The sequence below is a fragment of the Ursus maritimus genome, unplaced genomic scaffold (assembly GCF_017311325.1).
Source record: "Ursus maritimus isolate PB19 unplaced genomic scaffold, ASM1731132v1 scaffold_5, whole genome shotgun sequence".
Classification (NCBI taxonomy): Eukaryota; Metazoa; Chordata; class Mammalia; order Carnivora; family Ursidae; genus Ursus; species Ursus maritimus.
This window is the reverse complement of record NW_024426663.1, coordinates 53846422-53855442: the sequence shown is the minus strand read 5'-3', so window position 1 is coordinate 53855442 and position 9021 is coordinate 53846422. Positions and strand designations below refer to the sequence as shown.

The 9021-nt window shown below is 43.2% G+C and overlaps 1 long non-coding RNA gene across 1 annotated transcript in view; it reads right to left on the bottom strand.

Moving 5' to 3' along the window:
- The window catches only part of LOC103663762, a 53820-nt gene continuing 44799 nt past the window's right edge, over window positions 1-9021 (bottom strand). The window contains exons 2-4 of the long non-coding RNA XR_568866.2: window positions 6553-6586; window positions 2028-2124; window positions 1-821 (exon numbers count right to left, since the gene is read on the bottom strand). This is a non-coding gene — a long non-coding RNA (uncharacterized LOC103663762). The remainder of the gene's footprint in view (window positions 822-2027; window positions 2125-6552; window positions 6587-9021) is intronic.

Here is a 9021-nt window from a genome sequence, read left to right as displayed (position 1 = left end):
TTCCACACATAAAGGACACCATGCAGTATTTGTCTTTGTCTGGCTCATTTCACCTAGCATAATGCCCTCCAGATTCACCCATGGTGTTGCAAATCCAAGCATTTTCTTCTTTTTTAAGGCTGAATGATAATAACTTTGTAGAGAGGGATATAGCCCATCTTTAACCATTCATTCATTGATGGACACTTGGGTTGTTTCTATACTGAGGCTATTGTGAACAACACTGCAATGAACACGGCAGTAAAGATATGTCTTAAAGATAATAAATGTGTTTCCTTTGGATCAAGCTCACATTTTTGAACAGAATAACACGGAGAAATGGAAAGCCAGACCTGTTGACTACAGCATGGCTCCCCACCAGGTTGTGAAAAAACTGGTTCATGGTAGCAGTAGGCTGTGTCACTATATAATAATCACTGAGAATAAAAACAGAAGTAGACAGAATGGTATAGACATTCTGAATTCAAGATAGAACACCCACATGAAAAGCTTGGCTGCTTCTTCCAGATCCCTCCTACACAAGATGGGCTTCTTCCAGCTTTAGTCGATTCAGTGGCCAAAAATGGCCACTGAACCAGGTTACATGAGTCGCTATGACCAGGAGAACTGGCTTGTTAAGGAGATGTACGGCCTTTATGTGGTCACCGAGTCTCACAAATCAAGCTCAACACGACAGGACAGTCTCGTTCTCTAAATAAAGACATTTCTGTAAACTTCTTTTTTTCTCCTTTTGAGATCTGTTTTCTAAATTTGGCTTCCAGAGTCACTCTCAGGTTCTGTGTGGTTAATTTCTTTTCCTCCAAGGATTTTCAAACAAGGGACTAAATAGAAAACAGATATTGAGAATCTGAGAATATTAGCACTGGGAAGGACTTTGGCATCCATGTAGTCCGATGTCTTCCTTTCACAGAGGTGGACAGAGTCCACAGGGGTGGTTTGATTTGCTCAAGGTCACGCAGCCTAGTTAGTGGCAGAAACAGCACTAACAGCCCCACTCCTTGCCTGGTGCTTTTCTGGCCACGGTTCAAAATCTTGGCTCCGCCCCTTCTAGAATGTGAGCTTGAGCAGATCACTTCACCTTTCTAAGCCTTTGTTTCCTCCCCCCAATAATACTGGGGTAACGGTGTATCTACCTCTTAGGGGTTTTGTGAGGATTCAGTGAGACAATTCATGCAACATGCTTTACAGTCCCCAGCGCAGAGTCACTGGCCAAGCGTGTGGGCGATGGGCTCACCCTGTCTACGTCTGAATTCCAGCTCTGCCACTTGCCGAGTTACTTCACTTCTCTGTGTCTCAGTTGCCTCAACTGTAAAATGGGTAGACTGATAATAGGTTCTACCTCATTACAACTGTAGTGAGTCTTAAATATAATAATACTTGTAGTCTACTTAAAATAATGCCTGGCTCATGTGAGCTATTATTAGTCCAGCTAGACTCACCACTTTTCTTATTTTAAGTAGCTAGACTTTACCCCCAACTCACCAGTTTTAAAACCACCCATTTTCAGATGTTTTGAACACATGCTGAAGTTTTCAAGAGTAGAGGCTGACGTTCTACTTTCTATATGTATGTATGTATGCATTTATAAGAAGTCACATCATTGATAGACCCAGCTCCCAATGAAGAGCACATGATTCAATCATTGCTAGCCTAGGGCTATGTCAGGACTCCAAGGGCTTCCACTGTCCAATTTGCTGAAAAGGGCAGCAACCCCTCTGTCTGAGTTCTTCCATCTGGGATAATAATACTTATTTCTCTGTAAAGTGCTTGGAGACCTTTACGTGAAAAGTGCTATGTGAGCCCAAATTATTATCTCTTTTCCAGAGATCACTTTTAGATTCAAATCCAGACGCTCCCTAAAATAGACCATAACAGAGGTATCATCTGGACACAGACTATTGAGTTTGTGTTATCACTATCGGATAATACATTCACACTTCACACCATCAGAGGTTTTCTTTTACATGTCCGAGCATATCGAACTGGGATTGGGGGAAAATGAGATGTCTTCAGCTACACGTTCTTACCGGTGAACATTCAGAGATTTGCCTCCCTCTGTTTTCCTGATTTGTGTATTTGGAATCCTCTCCTGGGGTCAACAGGAACTCTGAGGTTGATTCAACTCTGGGGGCGTGAAGCGGGACGAGAAGAAGAAAGTATTCTCTTATTCCCAAATCCTCAGGCTAGTATGCCTTCGAGTGTCCAATTCAACCTTGCCTCTACCCCATAATTTCCAGGTCAGAAATGTTAAGACTTTACCTTTCCTGAATTTTCTTGCCAATTCCTAAGCTCATTTATTCATTCTACCAGAAAGCATTTATTGAAAACCTACTATGCGTACTGACCCAGACGCTAAAGAGATAATTAGCATGGCTCCTTTAAGCTAGAGCTAAAATCTAGGCATAAAGTCAGGAGCTAGCACTTGCCCTTGTCCTCTCTCTGCCCCTGCCAACAAACACACACTATTCTCCTATAATGTCACCCTCCTCTTTGCCTCACAGGCTCAGTGACCTGCCATTCCTTCAGCTTTCCCAGTTCTGAGGGCAGAAAGAGTTTGCCATGCAAATGCTGGGTCTTCAATGTTTGTTGGACATGACAAGCTCAATTCCACTAAGGAGTTAATATCTATTAAGGCCTAATGCATCATCTCCTTAAGTTTCCTAAGTGCCTTAGTTTCTAAGACACACCATGTTATTCATTCCAAATGAAGTTTCTTATTCCCAAAAAGGTCTCGTTCACTCCTTCTTTTAAAAAATCCATTCGATTAACACACAAGGTCCCTGTTCTTGAAGTGCTTCGACTCTTAAAGGGGGATAGACGCTAAAAAGGAAACAATGACATAAAACATTTTAGGAAGAGAAAGACAAGAGGAAGAGAGAGTTTTTGAGTATGACTCGATTGGAAGTGACTTGGACAGACTGCCGCTTGCAGGGACGGCCTCTCTAAGGAGGCAGTATCTGAGCTGAGATCTGAAGGAGGAAGAGCAGTTGCCACACGAAACTCTGGGAGCAGAGCCTTTGAGGCAGAGGGAAGAGCACCTCACAAAGGGCCCGAGGTAATAACTAACTCGACACGATCAAAGTATAGAAGGAAGGCCAGCGACGTTGGAAATTGTTACAGCAAGGGGAAAGCATGGCATGGAACGAGGTTAGGGAGATCGGTAGGGATCAGACTTAGGCTGAGCCTGGGACGCTATGATAGGTTTGGATTTTATTCTAAGTACAATGGGAAGTCACTGGGGAGCATAAGGAAGGGGAATGACATGGTCTGGTTTATGTGCAAAAAAGGATCATTCTCAGATATGGGGCAGAGACTGTAATGATGGCGAGAGTGGAAGCAGAGAGAGCAGTTAGGAAGCTGCTGCAGTACTGTGGGTAGGAGGCGACACTGGCTTAGACTGGGGTAGTGGCAGAGGAGGTGAAAAATGCGTGGAGTTCAAAATGGAATTTGAAGGTAGAACCAACAGGACTTGCTAGAAGATCGGGTGAAGTGAGTACAGAAAATAAAGTGATCGAGGATGACTCAAATTTTGGCTTGAGTAACTGGACAGATCGGGATGGGAAACGTAGCAAGTAACATAATGGAGTTGGAGGAAGTAGAAAATTCCAGTTTTGACATGCTAACATCTCAGACACCTGTTAGACCTTCAGATGGAAGTTCAAGTACCAGCTACACAGGTAAGTCTGGACTTCAAACGAGAGGTCAGAGTTAAAGGTCTGAACCGGGGGGTCAACATATAGATGTTATGTAAAGCTATGGGACTGGGTAATGATGAAATGAGAAATCTGGTAGGGAAAATGATCTCGAACTACTGTCCAATAGACATATATGTCAGGCACTATGTAGTTCTGAATTTCCTTATAGCCCCATTTAAAAAGTAGAAAGAAACACATGAAATGAATTTTAATAACCCAATATATTCAGGGGCACCTGGGTGACTCAGTCACTTGGGCATACTTTTGATTTCGGCTCAGGTCATGACCTTGGGGTCATGGGATTGAACCCCGCATGGGGCTCTATGCTGGGCATGGAGCATGCTTGAGATTTTCTCTCTCTCTCTCTCTCTCTCTCTTTCCCTGCCCCCCTCCCCCTGCTCTCTCTCTCTATTAAAAAAAAACTCAAGTGTATGCAAAATATTATTTCAATAGATACAATAAATTTTAATGAGATAATTTATATACTTTTTTTCACATTAAGTCTTTGAAGTTCAGAGTGCATTTTATGTTTACAGCAAATCTTATTTCACACTAGCCACATGCGGGTGGTACAAGTCTAGAACTTAGCCCTGGAGCAACCCAACATTTAGAGATTGAATAGAGGAGGAAGAGTCAGGAAAGGAGACAGAGAGAATGGTGCCGTAGAAGCCAAGAGAAGAAAGTATTTTAAAGACAGGCGGTCATCTGTGTCCAATGTTTATCAGAGGCTGAGGATGAGAAAGAGCAATAGAATTCACCAACATGGAGTTCACTTGTGACCTTGACTAAAGTTTTTTCAGTGGAGTGATGGCTTCCTGGAAGGAAGCCAGGATGGAGTCGATGAAAGGTAAGGAAGTGGTGACGGCCAGTAAAAACAACTTTTTCAAAAAGTTTTGCTGGGCAGACAAACAGAGAAATGAAGCACTAGTTGGAGGGGGATGTGGAGTCAAGGGAATGTTTTTACCAAAACAGGAGATGCTACTGGATGCTTGTACGCTGATGGGAATGTTCCAGTAAGAAGGAAGAAATTGTGGAAGAAAGGGCATAAGTGAAGAGGGAGGTCCTTCAGAAGACAAGAGAAGATGAGCATAAGAGCGCAGAGAGGGGGGCTGCTCTTTGACAGGAAAAGCGCTCTGTCTACTATAACCGGAATGAAGACAGGAATGTGGATACGGTGTCAGAGTAGAGAAACAGACTGGCGTATCGATTTGGGTAACAGAAATCTTCATTTGAACATAAGGCTCGAGCTGTAAGCAAAACAGAACAACAGCAGCAAAAGATACATATTTGAGAAATGCAAGCCAGAAAGTAAAAAGGTAGTATGCGTGTGGAGAGGGAAAGATGGAAAACTGTATTCTTTTTCCCTTCCCTCTTTGAAAATGACAATTTGATGAATAGAAGAGAAGACTATACTTTTGCAGGGTCTGGAATGTTGGCATCCACCTTGCAAGGTACCCCTGTCTCTGGATCCAGTTACCCAGGAAACCCATTTAGTAATCGCAAGGTTGCTTGATGATCCGTCCCAGGGCAGTGAGCCATCTCGAGGTCATCTCAGCACGCTGTGAAAAAGGCAGACGCGCTCTCTCTGACACCTGTAACAGGCTATGCCTGCCCGTCATATTCAGTCTCTCTCCCCTGAACGGGGTAGGAAACAGAGGGATAAAATCTCCTGATCCACTCTGTGAGACGGTCTACCTGAAGCCTATTTAAACTTACACCCATTTGGAAGTCCAGGCTTCCTCCATGCCTTGAAGAAATTTGAAAGACTACCAAGGGGGAAATAGATCAAGCAGGATCCCAACCAGGAAATAAGATTCTACTTGAAACAGTTTACTGAAAATAATTTACTAAAGGGACTATTTACAAGGATGTGGGCAGAGTTAAAAGAAACAACAGGTAGGTCGAGGCACCCAGGGACTGGCAAGAGTTTGTTAAAACCTTCCCTTCCCTAGACATGCAGGGGCGAGGTGAGGAAGGGGTCACGGGATCCCAGGGAGTGCTGGAACAATGTGGGGGGTGTTGTTGGCAGCGAGGACAAAAACGTGGCACCAAAGTAAGGGGTAAGGGGAGAAGAAATCCCCTATTTTTTTCTTCCTCTTCTTCCTACCCCTATGCCAAGCTTCCGCTGAGCCCCCAGGAGGCCAGAGGTGACAGTCCACAGAGTTGGTGCTCAGGGTTTGGAGCAGGGCTGAATCTGGTGGGGGGTTGGGTGGTAGGTGGAAATGGTTGGGGGGGCACGCAGAGTATAATTAGCACAGGAAGAGGAGCTATCCTTACACAAAACAATTAAACAACTAAATAGGACTATCAACTCTGGACGGTGTATGGAGCACTAAGTATGGGATAGAGGTGAGGGGAGAGGCAGAGGGAAGGCTAAATAAAACTGGAATTTACAATCAGGCTGTATTGACTCTGAGGTTTCAAGCCTCCGTTGATCTTTCTAAATAGAACAGAGATTTGGAAGGGTGGGGGGTTGATCATTTTGTGCTTTTTTTTTAATTACAGAAAGGGGTTTATTTCCTCTTGATTATGTAGAAGGCAAAAAAATCCTAAAAATAAAAATATTTGTTTGATTGCTTAGCAAAGAAATCCTGGGCAGATTTTCATATCCTACTATTCTCGGTTCTACTACCCCCACCTCCTTCCACCTGCACCACTGGAAAGAGGCCTAAACCTCCAGCAGACACCGGCTTACTGAGACTTAATTTTAGACAAAGGCTTGATGCAGACATTTGAGGTCACTAAGCTTCTGTCACCATATGGACACAATCAAACAGAAAGCAATACAGCATTGTGATTAAGAAGGTAGGCTCTGCAGTCAGATGGCTTGGATTTAAATGCTTGCTCTGCTACTTACCTTGGTAGGTGACTCCTCTTTTCCTCTGTGCCATCTGTAAATGGGGATAACAATAGCACTTATTCCATAGGGTCATCTTACAAGGATTACATAAGACACTTCATGTAAAGTACTTTGGATATTGTCTGGCATGTAGTGAACGCTTAAGAAGAGTCTTGTTATTAATAAAGCCAAGTTTCTGATTCCAAAGTACCCTGTGGCCAACTCTAACTCTGTAATAACCTGGCCTTGGTCTCCTGTCCACATCTTTAGATCCTTCTCTAGAAACCTCTCTCTGTCGCTGTCTCTGTCTCTGTCTCTGTCTCTCTCTCTCTCTCTCTCACACACACACACACACACACACACACACACACCGGGTAGATAGTGGAGGCATCATTTATACCAAAGGTATACGGATCCTTTGAATTCATTCATGTACTAATTTGTTTATTGAACATCTATTATGTTCCAGCTACTGGACTAGGCGCTGAGCATAAAGCTGAGAAAAAACCAAACTTAGCCTTTGCCCCTAAGAGCTTGGGATCCAATGAGGGATAGAGACATCAATCAAATTACCACAAATAAAAACTATGATAGGGCAATGTCCATGACTGAATTATGACATTACAGCTCAGTTTTTTCAGATTCTAAGAAAAAGGAGATAAGCAGAATTTTATGAGCAACAAGTGACACGCCAGGCTGTCCTGTCTGATATGGTAGCCACTCCCCCTATGTGGCTATTTAAAAAGTAACTGTAAGCAATTAAAACTAAATAAAATTATAAATTCTGTCCCTTATTTGTACTAGCCATATTTCAAGCGCTCAATCACCATATATGACTAGAGATTACTATATTAAACAGTGAAAATTAAGATTTCCATCACTGTAGAAAGTTTTATTGGACATGCCCTGCTGGGGACCTCAAATGTGAAAGAAATTCACACAGTCTGGAAAGGGGATTTTGCAGGCAAAAGTAGGGAAAGTGCTATACATTATAGAAACAGTGGCAGGGATAAAGTTTTCCAAGTCTGAACCATGATTTCTAGTAAACATAACTGTACAGGGGATAGTACAATGTTTACAGTATCACATGGACTATCTCCCCTACCAATCACTTCCTCACCAAAATGACATGCTTACAGTGGAACTTTATATTCAGTTTCAGGTATTTTTAAGTTTGCAATTTTGTGATATACATCCAGGGGAAAACAGAATGCCCTTTAAAATGAATTATAATGCTTACAATTCAGCATTTTGTTTTGTTTTGTTTTTTGAAATGGAAAGTTATTGGTGCCAAGTAGCTCTTCCCAGAAGCTACATTTTTTTGTATCTATCATTTAGCTCTCTTTCATATCTTCCTGACTCCACTGCTTCTTTCTCGTGAACATACAACTTTTTCACCTTTCCTTTTCACCATTCTCTCAGGAACACAAAGCTTTGAGTCTAATTTCACATTGACTGTGTTTCTATCCGTGGAGTCAGAAGCAAGAGCCCTTCATTTCCCCTGTGTGCATTCTTTCAATGCTCCCCTTATTTTTTGTATATGACAAGTCATCCAAAAAATGCTGTTACTAGTATGGGGGGGGGGAATGAGACTTTAAAATTCCTCATTCAGGATAAATCTGCCATGTGCACAGAAAAATAAGAGGAATCTTGGTGACAGGTGGCAGTTTTCTACCTGAAAAAAGAAATGCAAGTCACCAAAGGAGATATGAAGCTTTGCTTATTTTCTGGGTCTAAGAAAAATCACAGCTGTTGTTGCTACTGTTAAGAACTTGTGGGGCACCTGGGTGGCTCAGTCTGTTAAGCCTCCGACTCTTCACGAGAAGTGGGATCCAGCCCTGCGCTATATGCTTGGGCGGGGCGTCTACCTGGAGATTCTCTCCCTCTGCCCCACCCCCAACGGGCATGCTCTTTTTCTCTCTCACTTTCTCTAAAATAAACAAACAAACAATAAATATTTTTAAAACAAAGAATTCTTATCAGTCAGTTTTAATTAGCCAGACAAAATATGCATATGGCTTTCTAGCTATAGATTTATGGCTTAATTTTAAAATGCAGCCCCAAAAGCTGAAACGACCCCAATATTGAATGCCTTCCAAACAGCCAAGCGGTTCGACACATAAGAAGTCCTTCCCCCTTAAGACCGCCATGCTGTGAGGAAGCCACACAGGTGCAAAGGCCCACAGGCAGGAAAGGCGGGGCCCCCGGCCCACGGCCCCGCCTGCGCGCTTCCAGCGGCAGCCGGCGCGCACAGCCACCACGAGAGCGAGGCCATTTGGGACACTGCACCGTTGTTGGCACCTCAGCCAGCACCATGTGAAGCAGAACCACCTGGTCAATTCACAGAATGGTGAGAAATAACAGTTTGAAGCCTAGGTCGCTTCCTTTCTTTCTGTACCTTACAGGTAATGGCAGGCATATGTTTTGCGTTGATGACCTCAGCTGTGTTGTGGCAGGAGGAAGAAAACCGACAGGCCTTCCCCCCCC